The 21,210-nt window shown below is 39.8% G+C and overlaps 1 long non-coding RNA gene and 1 pseudogene across 2 annotated transcripts; both read left to right on the plus strand.

Annotated features, from left to right (window-relative positions):
* The first annotated feature begins 3,306 nt into the window (after positions 1–3,306).
* LOC309864479 (large ribosomal subunit protein uL24 pseudogene) lies at positions 3,307–3,743 on the plus strand (annotated as a pseudogene). The gene has a single exon. The product of its transcript is annotated as a large ribosomal subunit protein uL24 pseudogene (transcript).
* Positions 3,744–6,428: 2,685 nt separating this feature from the next.
* Positions 6,429–20,934, plus strand: LOC309864889. Its single transcript, XR_014311827.1, has 3 exons — positions 6,429–6,709; positions 19,587–19,719; positions 20,683–20,934. It is a non-coding gene; the product is annotated as an uncharacterized lncRNA (long non-coding RNA).
* The last annotated feature ends 276 nt before the right edge of the window (positions 20,935–21,210 follow it).

Genomic DNA, 21,210 nt, shown 5'->3' on the forward strand with positions numbered 1-21,210 from the left:
CTACCACTTGTAGGCTCTCTCTTTGCTTAGAGGACCCCTTTCAATATTTCCCGTAGAGCTGGTTTGGTGTTTGCAAATTCTTTCAGTTTTTGTTTGTCCTGGAAGCTATTTATCTCTCCTTCTATTTTCAATGATAGCCTAGCTGGATATACTACTCTTGGCTGCATGTTTTTCGTGTTTAGTGCTCTGAAAATATCATGCCAGCTCTTTCTGGCCTGCCAGGTCTCTGTGGATAAGTCTGCTGCCAATCTAATATTTTTACCATTGTATGTTACAGACTTCTTTTCCCGGGCTGCTTTCAGGATTTTCTCTTTGTCACTAAGACTTGTAAATTTTACTATTAGGTGACAGGGTGTGGGCCTATTCTTATTGATTTTGAGGGGCGTTCTCTGAACCTCCTGAATTTTGATGCTTGTTCCCTTGGCCATATTGGGGAAATTCTCCCCCCCAAATTCTCTCCAGGATACCTTCTGCTCCGCTCTCTCTTTCTTCTTCTTCTGGAATCCCAATTATTCTAATGTTGTTTCGTCTTATGGTGTCACTTATCTCTCGAATTCTCCCCTCGTGGTCCAGTAGCTGTTTGTCCCTCTTTTGCTCAGCTTCTTTATTCTCTGTCATTTGGTCTTCTATATCACTAATTCTTTCTTCTGCCTCATTTATCCTAGCAGTGAGAGCCTCCCATTTTTTATTGCACCTCATTAATAGCTTTTTTGATTTCAACTTGGTTAGATTTTAGTTCTTTTATTTCTCCAGAAAGGGCTTTTATATCTCCCGAGAGGGTTTCTCTAATATCTTCCATGCCTTTTTTTGAGCCCAGTTAGAACCTTGAGAATTGTCATTCTGAACTCTAGATCTGACATATTACCAATGTCTGTATTGATTAGGTCGCTAGCCTTTGGTACTGCCTCTTGTTCTTTTTTCTGTGTTGAATTTTTCCGCCTTGTCATTTTGTCCAGATAAGAGTATATGAAGGAGCAAGTAAAATACTAAAAGGGTGGCAACAACCCCAGGAAAATATGCTTTAACCAAATCAGAAGAGATCCCAAATATTGAGGGGGGAGAAAGGCGATAAAAAGAGGTAGAAAGAAAGAAAGAAAAGAAAAGAATTAAAAAAAGAAAATGAATAAAGAAAAGTATAAAAAAGAAATATATATATATATATATATATATTAGATAAACTAGTTAAAAACGTTAAAAAAGAAAAGGGTAAAAGTTTTAAAAAATTTTAGCAGAAGAAGAGAAAAAAATGAAAAAGAAAAAAAAATTTAATTAACTTCAAGACTAAAGAATCATAAGGAGAAAGCCATGAGTTCCATGCTTTGCTTTCTCCTCCTCTGGAATTCTGCTGCTCTCCTTGGTATTGAAATGCACTCCTTGGTAGGTGAACTTGGTCTCGGCTGGATTTCTTGGTGATCTTCTGGGGGAGGGGCCTGTTGTAGTGATTCTCAAGTGTCTTTGCCCCAGGCGGAATTGCACCCCACTTACCAGGGGCCGGGCTGAGTAATCAGCTCAGGTTTGCTTTCAGGAGCTTTTGTTCCCTGAGCGCTTTCCGTAGAGTTCCGGAGGACGGGAATACAAACATGGGCCTCCTGGTCTTCAGCCCGGAGGAGCTGAGAGCCTGGGGCCCCACTCCTCAGTGCGCCCTCAGAGAACAGCGCCAGTTACTCCCATCTGCCTGACCTCCGGCTGCGCTCTGAGCTCACCGGTCCTGCGACCGGTTCAAGGTAACACCGAGCTGTGAGCTTACTGTCGGCTCTCTCTCTGTAGCCAGCTTTCCTCCAATACCCGCAAGCTCTGCGACACTCAGACACCCCCGATCCTTCTGTGACCCTGCGGGACCGGAGGCCACGCTGACCCTGCGTGGGCTTCACCCCAGTTTAGTCTCTGGAGCGATGTCCCTCAGTGGAACAGACTTTTAAAAGTCCCAATTTTGTGCGCCGTTGCTCCGCCGCTTGCCGGGAGCCGGCCCCTCCCCCCGGGGTCTATCTTCCCGTCGCTTTGGAATCACTTCTCCGCCGGCCCTACCTTTCAGAAAGTGGTTGTTTTTCTGTTTCTAGAATTGTTCTTCTCTTCAATCTGCCAATGGATTTGTAGGCATTTGCAATCTTTAGATAAGTTATCTAGCTGATCTCCGGCTAGCTGAAGTAGTCTCAGTCTGCTACTTCTCCGCCATTTGGCTCCTCCCCCCTCATACTGTATGTATTTTTTTAGAATGGCTTCTTCCACTAGATAATATGCATTTAAAATTTCCTCTGCATCTTTTTGTGGGTTGATAGCTCATTTCTTTTTTGTTGTTGAATAATATACCATTGTTTGGATATGCTCAGTTTGTTTATCCACTCACCAACTGAAAAGCAGGATTGCCAGATCATATGATAATAGTATATTTAGTTTTGTAAGAAACTGTCCAGCTGTCTTCCATTTTACATTCCCACAAGTGGTAAATGAGAGCTTCTGTTTCTCCACATCCTGACCAGTATTTGGTGGTGTTGGTATTTTCGATTTTAATCATTCTAATAGATGTATAGTATTATCTCATTCTTATTTTAATTGCTTTTGTTTTAATAATTTCTAATATATTATTTAATATTTTGAGGTTTTGAACATTTATGTTAACTTACATTTTTGATAAAAGTAAAGTCAAAGTAAAATTTGAATATCATTGTGATACTATATAATATGAGGTTATGTTTGCCAAGATAGGATGAGGAACAGATTTTGTTTAACAGTTTAACTTAATTTATAATCTTAAGATATATTGATATATGGAATGGTGGCATCTTTCGAAAATCACTGAAAAGTTGTAAACAGTATCAATAGAAATGTGTACATACAGAAAAATAGACAAAATTCTGTGTGTCTTTCAGGGATTCACAGACTTCCTAAGACTCATCCAGGTATTCATTCAGCATAGGACAGCAGCCCCTGCTCTAAATTCTTGACAATTACTGCTCATTTAGTTTCCTGAAAGCACAGTCCGAAGATTATCATCCTCTTACATCTTCTTTCTTTTTTTTAAATTAAACTTGATTTTTTTTCAGTGTTCCAAATTCATCGTTGAAGCACCACACCTGGTGCTCCATGCAATATGTGCCCTCCTTAATACCCACCGCCAGGCTCACCCAACTACTCACCTCCCTCCCCTCAAAACCTTCAGTTTGTTTCTCAGAGTCCACAGTCTCTCATGGTTACATCTTCTTTCACACTCCTTCAGAGGTGTCCAATTCCTTAAGTAGTAGTTCCTTCAGCCTGCTATTTAAAACATTCAGCACTTTTTAAACTTTTGCTGAAGCACCAGTGGCCAAAATGAAGTTGAATACCTTTGTGACTTCTGACCACAGCAAGAATCATAAAAAGCATTTTGATGTACCTTCCCACATTTGCAGGAAGATTGTGTCTTCCTTTCTTTCTAAAGAGCTGAGACAGAAGTTACAATGTTTGATCCATGCCCATCCAAGAGGATGGTGATGTACAAGTTGGGAAAGAACACTGTAAAGGTCAGCAAATTGGCAAAGTCATCCAGATTTACAGGAAGAATCTGTTATCTACATTGAGCGAGTACAGCAAGAAAAGCCAAATGGCACAAATGTCCATGTGGCCATTCACCCTAGTGAGATAGTTATCACTAGACTAAAAGTGGACAATGGCCATGAAAAGGTCCTTGAACATAAACCCAAATCTCACCAAATAGGAAAGGAAAAGGGCAAATATAAGAAGAAACAATTGAAAAGATGCAGGAATAAAGTAATCTTATATAGGACCTTAAATAAAAACTATTATGATGAGGGGTGCTCATCATTTGATGAGGGTGGCTCAGTTGGTTAAATATCTGCCTTCAGCTCAGATCATGATCCAGGGGTCCTGGGATCCAGCCATACATCAGGCTCCCTGCTTAGCAGGAGGCTCCTTCTCCTTCTCTCTCTTCCCCACCCCTTCCCTTGCGCTCTCACTTGCCATCTCTCTCTAAAATAAATAAATAAAATCTTAAAAAAAATTATTAAGATGAAAAAAAATTCAGCAAACTAACCTCAAGTTAACCTGATCAGACTTCTCCCTGCATTAACTTCATTCATGCAGCCCAAGCCACTGCCAATTGGTGCAACTTGCTGGTCTCTGAACGTATCTCTAGGCTTTCCAATGTCTCCAAGTTTATATAAATTTTCCACCTGAAATTCCCTTTATTAAAATCTCTGCCTACTGAAATTCTATCACTAGTCGAGGCTTCTTGATGGAAATTTTTCTTCCTACCATTCTAGAGAAGCCTCTTCTTATTCCAATTCTCAGAACACATTTTTTATACTCATTCTTTCATTCCTCCTTCCTGCTATCATTCATTCTATCAACCATACAATAAACCTGTTGAGCATTCATAGTACTGGCTACTCTTCTGGTACAGATGGCTCCTGCTCTGGAAGGAGACTTCAGGTGACCAGGAATGCATCTAAGGGACTCAGTGAAGGCTTAGGCTGGAGGACAAAACAATGCAGTGATTTAGAGTAAGACCATCTGGGCTCAGAGGCTGACTCTGCCCATAGTGGCTGGGTGACATGGGCCAAGTTACATCACCTCTGTCTGCTTGCTTTGTTATCTGAAAGTCAGGATAAAAAGGGCACCTATGTCACAAGGTCTATATGAGGATTAGTGAGTTTACTCTAAAAAGATCTGAGAATGCTTGGCATGTAAGTAAGAACTCAATAAATACTATTAATATCATTATGAACAGAAGGAAAACGGTGGGTAAGAGTAGACTTCCCTGAAAATATATGTCTGAGAAAACCCTCCACACTACTCTGTATTCTCCAGTGCTTGTTGAAGAAGACAAAATAGACAAACACAAGCTTTTGGCAGAGTTTCTTTTTTGAAATGATTTTGGTCATTTGTGTTTCAGATGCATTTGATGACTTCTGTCTCTATAGTCAACTTCTGGTCTCTTGACCTAAAGAGTGGTTTTCAAAGGTTGCTGCTACCTCTTGAGTTGGTTTTGTTTGTTTGTATATTCATTTTTAACACTGTAAACCTGATAAGTTTGCAAAGAGGTTTTAAAAATTTAAAAAGTTTTTTCCATAAGGCTGTATTTACACTTCTTCCTCACAAGGCAGGGCCTTCATAAGAATGAAGTCAAAAGATTGATTTTTAGTATGACAGTTCACAGAAAAATATAGGTTACAGAGTCAGCAAGCAGGTAAATGGCATTTTTAAAAAAATATTTTATTTGACAGAGACAGACTATGAGTAGGCAGAGAGGCAGGCAGAGAGAGTGTTGGGGAACACGCTCCCTGCTGAGCAGAGAGCCCGATGTGGGGCTTGATCCCGGGACCCTGAGATCATGACCCAAGCCGAAGGCAGAGGCTTAACCCACTGAGCCACCCAGGTGCCTCTAAATGTCCTTTTAATATATTAGAAAGTATTTTATTGAAATTAGAGTGTTTGGAAGCAAGTGACCTGCTTTCAATTTATGGAGTGTTAGTTTTCCTGGCTGGGTAGAGTGAGCAAGTTATTTAAACTTCCTGTGTTTCATCTGCATTATAGGGATAATACCTCTATTCAGGGGTAAATAAGATGGTGTACGTGGAAGTGACTGAATAGACAGGAGGAAAGAAAGAAGGGAGGAAGGAAGAGTGGGTGAGCCCTGAATGTATTCCAAAGAAATAGCCAGAGATTTACACTTGACTTTTTAAACTTATACTTAAAGTGAGGGTGCACAAGAGGAATATTTTGTTATGGCACTGAGTTTATGAGTTTGAATCCACCAACTTCTTGAACTAAGTTCATCAAGTGCTTTGACTTTGTTGAAGCTGCTCACTTTCTTATGTTATTACTTGAATGACATATCAACCCATTATTTGCGTTCACCTTTCAAATAGTTGAATTGCATTTCAGTGCCTGACCGTGAGTTATTGTGACTCAGAACACTTAAAGAAGTTTGACTACATGTGGAAAATTTATGAGTAGCAGAGTGAGAACATGGCAGATTTCCGTAAATCACTTTTATTGAGAGTTGAGTCACTCTTTGCTATGAAAATAATTTATAGGGCAATGTTCCATTTGAGGAAAAATGAAAATTAATGGCATTTGTCAGGATGATGATGAATGTTTCAACACCAGTGGAAAAGAACAAGTTTCACAAAAAAAATGCAAACTCTACACCAGATTATTTATCATTATAACTATTTCAGGCTCTTTGGTAAATGTTAGGAAGTTTGGCCGAATTAGATATCATTCACTGAGCTAGCTGTTCTCTGTGTGTATCCCAGACCCATTTTGTGCCATTGTATCTGCTGCCCTGAGTCCCAGGAGGCTTTGGATGGGTCTCCCAGGAGACCCAAAGGATGAGACTGGGTTAGGGTATTTCTTTTGGGGGAAGTGTTTTTAAATTTTTATTTATTTATTTTAAAAAGAGACAGAGAGGGAGTGCATGTGAGCAGGAGTAAGGGCAGAGAGAGACGGAATCTCAAGCAGATTCCAAGCTGAGCATACAGCCAGACAGCGGGCTCCATCTCCCAACCCTGAGATCAAGAGTCGGAGGCTTAACAGACTGAGCCACCCAGGCAACCCTCCTTCTTCTGTTCTTCTCTAGGTGATGCTGAGGTTCTGGCTGGAACTGCTCCTGATCAGCACAACTCCAGTGGAGTTCAGCCTACTGGAGCTATGGAGAAGGGAAGTCTTCCTGCCAGTGCTGCTCTAGAGACCTCAGTTTTGCTTCATTTAGGTAAATTTAACAGATTCTCATCAAAATCTCACCTAAAAAGAACTTGTTTTCTCTTGGAGCCAAGGCAGGTATATTGTCCAGTAAGCAAAGTTTATGAAACTTCTGGGGGATGGATTCCACAATAAACTAGATCTCAAACAACCAAACAAGTGCACTCCCTTTCCCAGATGTTTTTCAGGTATCCCTATCGTTATCTTCACTTTATTACATTGTTCTAAAGTAAACCAAAACATCACGTGTGGTAGCGAGGCTGTTATACTTTCCAGAATTCCCCTGCCTGTTTCTGCATGGGAAGGGCCACAGGACAGAGTCTTACATGCGATCTGGGGGAAATTTTTATAGCTCACGCCTATAGTTGTTTATCTGCTGGATGACCGCCTTGGTGTGAGGTAGCAGCCAGGATTCTGATTGTTCCACCTCCCCCAGAATCCTCCTTTACCTTGTCTGACTCCTAGGCCAGGTGTGTGTGTGATTAGCTCCATCCTGAGGGGCCTCAGGCTCTGCAGGACACTCACACCATCAAGGCCTGGGGCAGTGAGAACTGAGAAGGGTTTCAGTCTGTCCTTGTAAGCTCCAGCTTGTTCTTGCTCTTCCCCGCTTTACATCTATGTTGCTTTCCTGTCCACCTGCGTTCTGGTCTTCAAGTTCAGGTATCAGTTTTACAGAGTCTGCTTATCCAGTTATGTAAGGACACCTCCCCGTGTGGTGTGTGTGTGTGTGGGGGGGGGGGTATATACAGATAAATAGATATATGACATTAAAATATTAATCATTCCTTTTGTGCCTTCCCTTCCAGCACTATAAAGCCTGTATTTAACATACCTTTAAAATTTTTTCTCTGTATCACTAACTTCAAACAGTTTGATGTGCCCTCTTTTTTTTGTTTTTGTTTTTTTAATTCTTTGGGACAGGACTAGGCTAGTGCTTATATAAGAACCAAAAGCAGGATCCACAGAGGAAGAAATCAATAATTTACCAAAATTAAAAAAAACTTTTGCGTCGTGAAAGACCTTGTAAAGAGAACGCAGGATTTGGAAGCCACAGATCTGACAAAGGTGCTCAAGAGGAAGCCTGCTTGGAATTATTTGACTCCTTCTCCCTCTGCCCCTCCCCTCCTCCTGTGCCTGTGCACTGGTTCTCAAACAAACCAACAAACAAACAAAGAAAAAATGAGGATTTAACATAGGGATTTGGGAGGACACAAACATTCGGTCTATAGCACTATATTCATCAGAAAGGAGAAAAGATAAAGAGGAAACCTCTTCCTCTGATAGAAGTCCACGGAAGTTGCATGGTTTCCTCTTCATCCATTGGCCAGACTTTAGACACACGGCCCCACCCAACTGCAAGGAAGGCAAGGATTAATTTTCACTCAAAGGGAGATGGGGAAAATGGATATTGGAAGACAAAACACTGTCCTTGTCACAGGGAACCTAACATTTCAAGGCTTTCCCAAATGTGACCTCCTCTTCCACCTGTGTTGGAATCCCCCTCTCCCTTGTCTACTGCCTGCACTTTCAAGTCTCCTCGGTCACTGTCATGAGTCATGAATTCAAAGCACAGGTTTAATTACATTACTCTCTTGTCCCATAATCTTCAGTGGGTCCCTACTATTTGTAGATTAAGCCCAAACTCTTTTGCTTAACATGATATTAATATAGTCCATAGTACCATCTCATTTGATCTCTTTCTTCTTTCCTACCCTTCCTTATCCTCTCAACTGGCCATTCCCTGAATGGGGCACCATGAACTTTCAGCTCTCCGTTAACTTTGGGTTTTTTTTGTTATTGTTGTTGTTTGTTTTGTTGTTGTTGTTGTTGTTTGTAAGATTTCATTTATTTATTTAACAGAAAGAGATCACAAGTAGGCAGAGAGGGGGGAAGCAGACTCCCTGCTGAGCAGAGAGCTCCATGCCAGGACTCTGAGATCATGACCTGAGCTGAAGGCAGAGGCTTAACCCACTGAGCCACCCAGGCACCCCAGTCCTCCGTAACTTTGATCATGACAGACCTTCCACCAGAATCAGCTCCCTAACACCCCATCACCAACTTTTGAAACACTGTACAAAATTCCAATTCTATCCCAAATGATATTACTTTTATAAACTCATTTTTCATCACTTCTATTAAAAATGACTTACTCATTCTCAGAATGGCCACTGTTTTATGCTACCTTCCATTCTAATAAGTTATACATTTTCATATTTGTAATCATGATTATGTTGTAAATTACACAGTATTCACTACATATTACTAACTTTGCAGTCCTGGGTACACCTAGTCTCTGGGTGTTTACCTAATAGCTGCACAATACATTTTTATTAAATGGAATTGGTATGTAACCACTAAAATTATAGAAGGAAAGAAAAACATCTCAAGTCAGCTCTCTTTGAGTAAAACATTCATTTAAACTGGTTTAAATGTTTTATCAACAATATAGCATTACTTATTACATAATTCTAAGTCTGTACATACTTATGTGGAATTGTTTTGAGTGATTTGTGTTAATATATAAAGCTTAATATGGATTTACTTCAGAAAGAACAACTTGTAAGAGCTATTTTCAGCTCTAACAAGGAAGTGGCAGTTTTTCAATTTTTAGCAGAAGTGTTATAACTTATCTCAGTCAAACACTTGCTAGGTCATTTAGTTTGTCACTTGTGTTACTTTACTTTCTATTTTAACTCTCAGGCGTATTCAGAAATAACAAAAGAAGAAAATTATAGTTTGATTGCTTCTAATTGTCTTGGACAGCAGGTAGAAGTTAAAATAATTTCAACATTGAATTGTTTATGTTAAATATGACCACAAGATCTATTTAATATTAATCTTTTGTCCATTTTGGCCAATTTCTCTCAATTTCTCAATTAGCTCTCTATGTATTAGATTCAGACAGGAAAATATGGGTATAGAATTTAAAATAAACAATAAACTCTCAATTAAAATTAATAAATTATTTGAAAATCGACCCCATATTGGCCTCATAAGGACATCTTTTTCTGAAAAATAGGATTTCATTTTAACCTTTTTGTAATTTTATTTGTCCCTCTGTCTATCCTTCTCCTATACCCTCTCTGTCCTCTTTTTGTGTCCCTAGTTCTTGTTTCTGATCTGCCTAAAACTATTTCATGCACTTTGTATTAACCCTACTTATATGGGAAGAGTTGGGGCACTAATCAAAGCTCAGGATGACATATCACTCCAGCTGAATCCTGAGCTAGAAGAAAATGGAATAAAAATAAACTATAAGGTTAATATTTTTTATTCTAACTCTTTATCCAATTTTGAGTTGTTTTTAAAATTTTTATTTCTTTAAAGATTTTATTAATTTATTGGACAGAGAGAGAAATCACAAGTAGGCAGAGAGGCAGGCAGAGAGAGAGGGAAGCAGGCTCCCTGCTGAGCAGAGAGCACAATGTAGGGCTCAATCCCAGGACCCTGGGATCATGACCTGAGCCTAAGGCAGAAGTTTAACCCACTGAGCCATCCAGGTTCCCCTCAATTGTTTTTTAATACAAGGAAAGTCAGTTAACTTTCTAGAGCAAGGAAAACAAAAGAAAAGACAAATCATTCAGGCAGTGACTCATGGGTGGAATTATTCAGGTACAAAACAAAACATAACAACAAGAACAACAAAACAGTATCTTTCTGCAAAAGCTAGTTTTGAATACTAGATTTTCTAGGTTATTGATTCTTCCACCCACTTTGAAAAAATTGTTGTCGTTCTGGAATTTAATGAAAAGTAACAGATTTTCACAGATACTGTCACTAAGTGCAAGAATATGAGAGGGTATGTCCAGAAGCAAGGGTTCCTTAAACTGACAGTAATTAAAAAGTGTATTCAGGGTTGCCTCCTTGGTGACAGAAAGGCGGCAGGGTCAAGGCACTGAATTGGGGAGGGATGAGTGAAAAAATGGATTGAGAATCTGTTAGGTATTTGTACTCAGTTGAGTGTTCTAAGTATGCTAGGGCTGTATCCAAGCTTCCCTAGGCTCTATCAGCCTGACAGTGAGTAGGTGATTCTAGAGAATGCTTGAGAGTTCCCAGAGGGTTCACACATATACTCATGAATATCTGCAGAATCACAGTGCTATCTACTGACAGGTCTTCCCAGATTAAAGACCTACATGGGACGCCTGAAACCATAAAAATCCTAGGAGAGAGTATAGGCAGTAATTTCTCTGACATCAGCAGTAACATTTTTCTTGATATGTCGCCTCAGGCAAGGGAAACAAAAACAAAAATAAATAACTTGGGCTACATAAAAATTAAAAGCTTCTGAAAAGTAAAGGAAATAATCAACAAAACAAAAAATAACCTATTAAATGGGAGAAGATATTTGTAAAAGGCATATCCAATAAGGGTTAGTTAATATCTAGAATATTCTAGTTAATGTTCATAATATACAAAAAACTTAAAACAACTTAACACCCAAAAAACAAATAATCCAATTAAAATGTGCAGAAGATATAAAGATGGCTAACAGAAACATGAACAGATGCTCAACATCACTAATCATCAGGAAAATGCAAATTAAAATCACAATGTATACATAACACTTCATACCTGTCATAATGGTTAAACTCAAAAACAAGCATTGGCAAGGATGTGGAGAAAAAAACGATTGTGCATAGTTGATGGAAATGCAAATGGAAATGCAGCCACTTTGGAAAATAGTATGGAATTTCTTCAAAAAGTTAAAACTAGAAGTATCGGGGAGGAGTCAAGATGGCGGAGAAGTAGCAAGCTGAGACTGCTTCAGCTAGCCGGAGATCAGCTAGATAGCTTATCTAAAGATTGCAAGCACCTGAAAATCCATCGGCAGATCGAAGAGAAGAAGAACAGCAATTCTGGAAACAGAAAAGCAACCACTTTCTGAAAGGTAGGACCGGCAGAGAAGTGAATCCAAAGCGACGGGAAGATAGACCCCGGGGGGAGGGGCCGGCTCCCGGCAAGCAGCGGAGCAACCGCGCACAAAATCAGGACTTTTAAAAGTTTGTTCCGCTGAGGGACATCGCTCCAGAGGCTAAACCGGGGCGAAGCCCACGCGGGGTCAGCGTGGCCTCAGGTCCCGCAGGGTCACAGAAGGATCGGGGGTGTGTGAGTGTCGCAGAGCTTGCGGGTATTGGAACGGGAAAGCCGGCTGCAGAGACAGAGCCGACGGTAAGCTCGCAGCTCGGGGATACCTTGAACCGGTCGCAGGCTCGGTGAGCTCGGAGCGCGGCCGGAGGTCAGGCAGACAGGAGTAACTGGGCGCTGTTCTCTGAGGGCGCACTGAGGAGTGAGGCCCTGGGCTCTCGGCTCCTCCGGGCCGTAGACCAGGAGGCCGCCATTTGTATTCCCGTCCTCCGGAACTCTACGAAAAGCGCTCAGGGAACAAAAGCTCCTGAAAGCAAACCCGAGCGGATTACTCACCCCGGCCCCTGGTAAGTGGGGTGCAATTCCGCCTGGGGCAAAGACACTTGAGAATCACTACAACAGGCCCCTCCCCCAGAAGATCAACAAGAAATCCAGCCGAGACCAAGTTCACCTACCAAGGAGTGCAGTTTCAATACCAAGGAGAGCAGCAGAATTCCAGAGGAGGAGAAAGCCAAGCACGGAACTCATGGCTTTTTTCCTGTGATTTTTTTTAGTCTTGCAGTTAATTTAATTTTTTCTTTTTCATTTTTTGTTTATTTTGTTTTTTTTTTTCTTCTCGCCTTCGGATAAAATTTTTTTTTTAACTGTTACCTTTTTCTTTTTTAACGATTTTTTACTACTTTATCTAATATATATATATTTTCTTTTTTACATTTTTCTCAGGTGTTTTCTTTTTTAAAAAAATTCTTTTCTTTTCTTTTCTTTTCTTTTTTCTTTTTTTTCCTTTCTTCCTTTTTGAACCTCTTTTTATCCCCTTTCTCCCCACTCACGATTTTGGATCTCTTCTAATTTGGTTAAAGCATATTTTCCTGGGGTTGTTGCCACCGTTTTAGTATTTTACTTGCCCCTTCATTTACTCTTATCAGGCCAAAATGACAAGACGTAAAAATTCAACACAAAAAAAAGAACAAGAGGCAGTACCGAAGGCTAGGGACCTAATCAATACAGACATCGGTAATATGTCAGATCTAGAGTTCAGAATGACAATTCTCAAGGTTCTAGCCGGGCTCGAAAAAGGCATGGAAGATATTAGAGAAACCCTCTCGAGAGATATAAAAGCCCTTTCTGGAGAAATAAAAGAACTAAAGTCTAACCAAGTTGAAATCAAAAAAGCTATTAATGAGGTGCAATAAAAAATGGGAGGCTCTCACTGCTAGGATAAATGAGGCAGAAGAAAGAATTAGTGATATAGAAGACCAAATGACAGAGAATAAAGAAGCTGAGCAAAAGAGGGACAAACAGCTACTGGACCACGAGGGGAGAATTCGAGAGATAAGTGACACCATAAGACGAAACAACATTAGAATAATTGGGATTCCAGAAGAAGAAGAAAGAGAGAGGGGAGCAGAAGGTATACTGGAGAGAATTATTGGGGAGAATTTCCCCAATATGGCAAAGGGAACGAGCATCAAAATTCAGGAGGTTCAGAGAATGCCCCTCAAAATCAATAAGAATAGGCCCACACCCTGTCACCTAATAGTAAAATTTACAAGTCTCAGTGACAAAGAGAAAATCCTGAAAGCAGCCCGGGAAAAGAAGTCTGTAACATACAATGGTAAAAATATTAGATTGGCAGCAGACTTATCCACAGAGACCAGGCAGGCCAGAAAGAGCTGGCATGATATTTTCAGAGCACTAAACGAGAAAAACATGCAGCCAAGAATACTATATCCAGCTAGGCTATCATTGAAAATAGAAGGAGAGATTAAAAGCTTCCAGGACAAACAACAACTGAAAGAATTTGCAAATACCAAACCAGCTCTACAGGAAATATTGAAAGGGGTCCTCTAAGCATAGAGAGAGCCTACAAGTGGTAGATCAGAAAGGAACAGAGACAATATACAGTAACAGTCACCTTACAGGCAATACAATGGCACTAAATTCATATCTCTCAATAGTTACCCTGAATGTGAATGGGCTAAATGCCCCTGTCAAAAGACACAGGGTATCAGAATGGATAAAAAAACAAAACCCATCTATATGTTGCCTCCAAGAAACTCATTTTAAGCCTGAAGACACCTCTAGATTTAAAGTGAGGGGGTGGAAAAGAATTTACCATGCTAATGGACATCAGAAGAAAGCAGGAGTGGCAATCCTTATATCAGATCAATTAGATTTTAAGCCAAAGACTATAATAAGAGATGAGGAAGGACACTATATCATACTCAAAGGGTCTGGCCAACAAGAAGATTTAACAATTTTAAATATCTATGCCCCCAACGTGGGAGCAGCCAACTATATAAACCAATTAATAACAAAATCAAAGAAACACATCAACAATAATACAATAATAGTAGGGGACTTTAACACTCCCCTCACTGAAATGGACAGGTCATCCAAGCAAAAGATCAGCAAGGAAATAAAGGCCTTAAAGACACACTGGACCAGATGGACATCACAGATATATTCAGAATATTTCATCCCAAAGCAACAGAATACACATTCTTCTCTAGTGCACATGGAACATTCTCCAGAATAGATCACATTCTCGGTCCTAAATCAGGACTCAATCGGTATCAAAAGATTGGGATCATTCCCTGCATATTTTCAGACCACAATGCTCTCAAGCTAGAACTCAACCACAAAAGGAAGTTTGGAAAGAACCCAAATACATGGAGACTAAACAGTATCCTTCTAAAGAATGAATGGGTCAACCGGGAAATTAAAGAAGAATTGAAAAAAATCATGGAAACAAATGATAATGAAAATACAACGGTTCAAAATCTGTGGGACACAACAAAGGCAGTCCTGAGAGGAAAATATATAGCGGTTCAAGCCTTACTCAAGAAACAAGAAAGGTCTCAGGTACACAACCTAACCCTACACCTAAAGGAGCTGGAGAAAGAACAAGAAAGAAACCCTAAGCCCAGCAGGAGAAGAGAAATCATAAAGATCAGAGCAGAAATCAATGAAATAGAAACCAAAAAAACAATAGAACAAATCAACGAAACTAGGAGCTGGTTCTTTGAAAGAATTAATAAAATTGATAAACCTCTGGCCCGACTTATCAAAAAGAAAAGAGAAAGGACCCAAATAAATAAAATCATGAATGAAAGAGGAGAGATCACAACTAACACCAAAGAAATACAAACTATTATAAGAACATACTATGAGCAACTCTACGGCAATAAATTTGACAATCTGGAAGAAATGGATGCATTCCTAGAAACATATAAACTACCACAACTGAACCAGGAAGAAATAGAAAGCCTGAACAGACCCATAACCAGTAAGGAGATTAAAAATCTCCAAACAAACAAAAGCCCAGGGCCAGATGGCTTCCCGGGGGAATTCTACCAAACATTTAAAGAAGAACTAATTCCTATTCTCCTGAAACTGTTCCAAAAAATGGAAATGAAAGGAAAACTTCCAAACTCATTTTATGAGGCCAGCATCACCTTGATCCCAAAACCAGACAAGGATCCAATCAAAAAAGAGAGCTATAGACCGATATCCTTGATGAACACAGATGCGAAAATACTCAACAAAATACTAGCCAATAGGATTCAACAGTACATTAAAAAGATTATTCACCACGACCAAGTGGGATTTATTCCAGGGCTGCAAGGTTGGTTCAACATCTGCAAATCAGTCAATGTGATACAACACATCAATAAAAGAAAGAACAAGAACCATATGATACTCTCAATAGATGCTGAAAAAGCATTTGACAAAGTACAGCATCCCTTCCTGATCAAAACTCTTCAAAGTGTAGGGATAGAGGGCACATACCTCAATATCATCAAAGCCATCTATGAAAAACCCACCACAAATATCATTCTCAATGGAGAAAAACTGAAAGCTTTTCCACTAAGGTCAGGAACACGGCAGGGATGTCCATTATCACCACTGCTATTCAACATAGTACTAGAGGTCCTAGCCTCAGCAATCAGACAACAAAAGGAAATTAAAGGCATCCAAATCGGCAAAGAAGAAGTCAAATTATCACTCTTCGCAGATGATATGATACTATATGTGGAAAACCCAAAAGACTCCACTCCAAAACTGCTAGAACTTATACAGGAATTCAGTAAAGTGTCAGGATATAAAATCAATGCACAGAAATCAGTTGCATTTCTCTACACCAACAGCAAGACAGAAGAAAGAGATATTAAGGAGTCAATCCCATTTACAATTGCATCCAAAACCATAAGATACCTAGGAATAAACCTAACCAAAGAGACACAGAATCTATACTCAGAAAACTATAAAGTACTCATGAAAGAAATTGAGGAAGACACAAAGAAATGGAAAAATGTTCCATGCTCCTGGATTGGAAGAATAAATATTGTGAAAATGTCTATGCTACCTAAAGCAATCTACACATTTAATGCAATTCCTATCAAAGTACCATCCATCTTTTTCAAAGAAATGGAACAAATAATGCTAAAATTTATATGGAACCAGAAAAGACCTCGAATAGCCAAAGGGATATTGAAAAAGAAAGCCAACGTTGGTGGCATCACAATTCCGGACTTCAAGCTCTATTACAAAGCTGTCATCATCAAGACAGCATGGTACTGGCACAAAAACAGACACATAGATCAATGGAACAGAATAGAGAGCCCAGAAATAGACCCTCAAATCTATGGTCAACTCATCTTCGACAAAGCAGGAAAGAATGTCCAATGGAAAAAAGACAGCCTCTTCAATAAATGGTGCTGGGAAAATTGGACAGCCACATGCAGAAAAATGAAATTGGACCATTTCCTTACACCACACACAAAAATAGACTCAAAATGGATGAAGGACCTCAATGTGAGAAAGGAATCCATCAAAATCCTTGAGGAGAACACAGGCAGCAACCTCTTTGACCTCTGCCGCAGCAACATCTTCCTAGGAACAACACAAAAGGCAAGGGAAGCAAGGGAAAAAATGAACTATTGGGATTTCATCAAGATCAAAAGCTTTTGCACAGCAAAGGAAACAGTTAACAAAATCAAAAGACAACTGACAGAATGGGAGAAGATATTTGCAAACGACATATCAGATAAAGGACTAGTGTCCAGAATCTATAAAGAACTTAGCAAACTCAACACCCAAAGAACAAATAATCCAATCAAGAAATGGGCATAGGACATGAACAGACATTTCTGCAAAGAAGACATCCAGATGGCCAACAGACACATGAAAAAGTGCTCCATATCACTCAACATCAGGGAAATACAAATCAAAACCACAATGAGATATCACCTCATACCAGTCAGAATGGCTAAAATCAACAAGTCAGGAAATGACAGATGCTGGCGAGGATGTGGAGAAAGGGGAACCCTCCTACACTGTTGGTGGGAATGCAAGCTGGTGCAGCCACTCTGGAAAACAGCATGGAGGTTCCTCAAATGCTGAAAATAGAACTGCCCTATGACCCAGCAATTGCACTATTGGGTATTTACCCTAAAGATACAAATGTAGTGATCCAAAGGGGCACATGCACCCGAATGTTTATAGCAGCAATGTCCACAATAGCCAAACTATGGAAAGAACCTAGATGTCCATCAACAGATGAATGGATCAAGAAGATGTGGTATATATACACAATGGAATACTATGCAGCCATCAAAAGAAATGAAATCTTGCCATTTGCGACAACATGGATGGAACTAGAGCGTATCATGCTTAGCGAAATAAGTCAAGCAGAGAAAGACAACTATCATATGATCTCCCTGATATGAGGAAGTGGTGATGCAACATGGAGGCTTAAGTGGGTAGGAGAAGAATAAATGAAACAAGATGGGATTGGGAGGGAGACAAACCATAAGTGACTCTTAATCTCACAAAACAAACTGAGGGTTGCTGGGAGGAGGGGGTTTGGGAGAAGGGGGTGGGATTATGGACATTGGGGAGGGTATGTGCTTTGGTGAGTGCTGTGAGGTGTGTAAACCTGGTGATTCACAGACCTGTACCTTTGGGGATAAAAATATATGTTTACAAAAAATAAAAAATTAAAAAAAAAAAAAAAGAAAACACCCAAAAAAAAAAAAAAAAAAAACTAGAAGTATCATGTGATCCAGTAATTCTGCTACTGGATAATTACCCAAAGAATATGAAAACAGTAATTTGAAAAGATATATGCACCCCTATGTTTATTGCAGCATTCTTTACAATAACCAAACCATGGAAGTACCCCAAGTGTCTATCAATAGAAGAATGAATAAACAGTGGCATACATACACAATGGAGTATTACTCAGCCATAAAAAGAATGAAATCTTGCCATTTGCAACAACATGGATGGATCTAAAGAGTGTAATGTTAAGTAGAATAGTTCAGTCAGTGAGAGACAAATCCCATATGATTTCCCTCATATGTGGAATTTAAGAAATCAAACAAACAAGGAAAAAAGGAAACAAAAAACCGCACTCTTAAATATAGAGAACAAGTAGGTGGTTACCAGAGGAGGGGTGGGGTCGGGAGAGACAAATGAAATCAGTGAACAGGATTAAGAGTGCACTGTTTGTGATGAGCACTTAGTAATAAATCATTGAGTCACTATATTGTATATCTGAAATCATACTGTATGTTAACCTCACTAGAATTTTAAAAATTAATAATCATAATTATTATTATAAATTTTAAAATAAAAAGAAAACTGCTGGGGCATCTCAGTGGCTCAATAGGTTAAGCATCTGACTCTTGGTTTCAGCTCAGGTCATGATCTCAGGGAGGTGAGATCAGGTTCCCACTTAGTGCAGAGTCTACTTGTCCCTCTCCCTCCCTCTCTGCCCCTACCCCTGCTCACGTGTGTGCACATGCACACCCGCTCTCTCTCTCTCTCAAATAAATTAACTAATTAAATATTTATTTTTATAAAAGGAAACTACTATGAACAACAATAAATATACTTTTTATTTTTCCTCAAGCTCTACTCCTTGGAATTTCAACCTAAGATAACTCGTCCTGAAAATAATCTTAAGACATAGATTCTTAAATGTGGTTTTGGAGTTGATTCACTCACTGATCAGCTGGCAGTCACTAGTAGTAGGTAGAGGACAGCATTCCTGGCATGCTATAAAGATGAGATTGCTAAAACTTCCACTTGTAGTGAATTTGATGGGTTATAAAGGGAGAGAGCTACACCAGCAGGTACACTATCTGTAGTTTGAGAATTGTGGGGAAAGAGTAACTATAGATTATAGAGTTGGGAATCTTTACAGAGCCTTTATATTAGTTCCTTTATTTGTACAATAAGGGTTGTTGTAGTAAGAAGGGCAAGTAGAAGTCCCTGAAAAGACACCAACACTCAGCCAAGACTGTAAATCAAAAACAATTTACATCTCAGGAAAGGAATGACAGAGGATGTAGGAGTGATGGGTGTCACTATATCCCCCATTTAATTCATTCTGGCTTAACAGGTCAATCAGAGGACATGACATTGAGCTACTACAAATTTATCCAAGTAGTAGCTTCATTTGCATCTGCTATATTAGATGTAGTGTATTTACTCTAACAGATGACCACAGCCCCTGGTGTATGGTTTGCAGTTATGTCTACATCTATTTTTCTTATATCCATCAGAATGAGAATCAGAAACAGTTTGCCATTAAACAGGATGGATAATAGTATACATTCATGGTCTTGCCCCCATGCTATATTACTTCTCTATTAATTCTTTGCCATTATGGTCCAAAGGGATCCAGGCCATCTGGAATTTCCACAGAACCTCCTTTTGGTTCTCTAAATGGATGACACATAAGTCCCCCCTCACCTTTTTATTTCCAATGGGATTGACACTTATTCCAGATACGGACTTGCCTTTCCTGCCTGTTGTGCCTCAGCTATCACCACGATGGGAGGGTTCATGAAGCATATGATATCCTGGCATGGGGTCACACCTAACATCATCTTTGGACCAAGGGACCTTCTTTGCAGTAAAGTAAGTATGACCCTAGGCATACAATTATAGATCATATATATTCACCACCCAGAAACTGCTAAGCCTGGAAGAACAGTGCAATAGCATCTCGAAGTTACAGCCAAGGCACAAGCTAGGTGATACCTTGCAAAGGACAGGGCACTATCCTTCAGGATGCAGAGTATATCTTAAGCCATCAGCCACTATATGTCTGTGTCCCCATTCAGTAGAATACATGGGACATGGGTCCAATAGGAACCAACAAATAAAAGTCAGAATGGTCCCACCATTACTTCCTGTGACTCTCTGGGGAAATTATGTTTCTTATTCCCACAGTTTTAGCCTCTGTGGGTCTAAAGGTCCTCGTCCCCAGAAAGGGATGCTTCCACCAAAGAACATAGTAAGAAAACCACTAAACTTAAAACTATGGCTGTTGTAAACGAGCCATCAAAGAAAGGAGTTACCATATTGTTAGGGTAGCTTGATCCTTATCATCATATGACACTGATATATTTGATACTCACATCATCTACTAGAGTGTCCTTTGGTTGGCTTATACCCAGAAGTCCAGTACCCACAGCTCAATAATAGTAGGGCAACCTAGAGATACCCTGAATGAGAAGAGAGTCTGCCTTAGCCTAACAGGAAAGCTACCTGGACCAACCTAGGTGATGATAGCTGGAGAGGAGGGGAATCTGGAGTGTGGTACTAAAGGGAAATGATAAACGTCAGTTACAAACTTGGAACCAGCTGCCATCGTGAGAGGCTACATTAGATTTACTAATCTTTCTCCTGTTAGTTTTCCCAGAAACTGTGATCAACCAAAAATCTGGTAAGATGGAATTAGAGCTATGTGGGTACAAGGGGTGAATTGTAGTTAATGCTGCTTTTTATCTAGATATCCTTAACCAGGTCAATGCATTAATCCTTAGGCTGATGGGAATTTTGTGTTCTAAATGCCTACAATTGCCTCCTTTTCTACAGAGTTGACCTTGGCCAAGCAAAAGGCCCCTTGCCTGGGAAGTTATCTCCACTAGGGTGGATAGCCCATTCCAATAACTGACTGACTTGGGAGATACTGACTGTGGACACTCTCGCTTCAAGGTGAGATGAGTTCTGTGGGCAATCTGAGTTCCATCACCACCTAAGGGATCAGCTGAACCTGAACTTACTCCTCCTGCCTTAACTTGCCTTTTCCTTCCCTTCTCCTGAGACTTCTCCCTCAATAAATTTCTTACCCAAGAATCCCCACGTCAGGCTGTGCTTCTAGGGGACCTATCTTGAGAACCGCACGTTTCCCAGGATCAGAACAGCTATGAAGTTGCAGAGTCACTATTATTGTGTGTGTGTGTGTGTGTGTGTGTGTGTGTGTGTACTTGTTCATCTCCAAAGAGCTTCTTCTTTGACTTAGTCACACTCACTCTGTAATGCTATCCACCACCATTTGCTAACCCTCCATCACTGATATAATTTTTTTCATTGAGCAGCTGCTACAGAATGTAACACTGTATT

Source organism: Mustela nivalis, assembly GCF_964662115.1.
Source record: "Mustela nivalis genome assembly, chromosome: 5".
Taxonomy (NCBI): Eukaryota; Metazoa; Chordata; class Mammalia; order Carnivora; family Mustelidae; genus Mustela; species Mustela nivalis.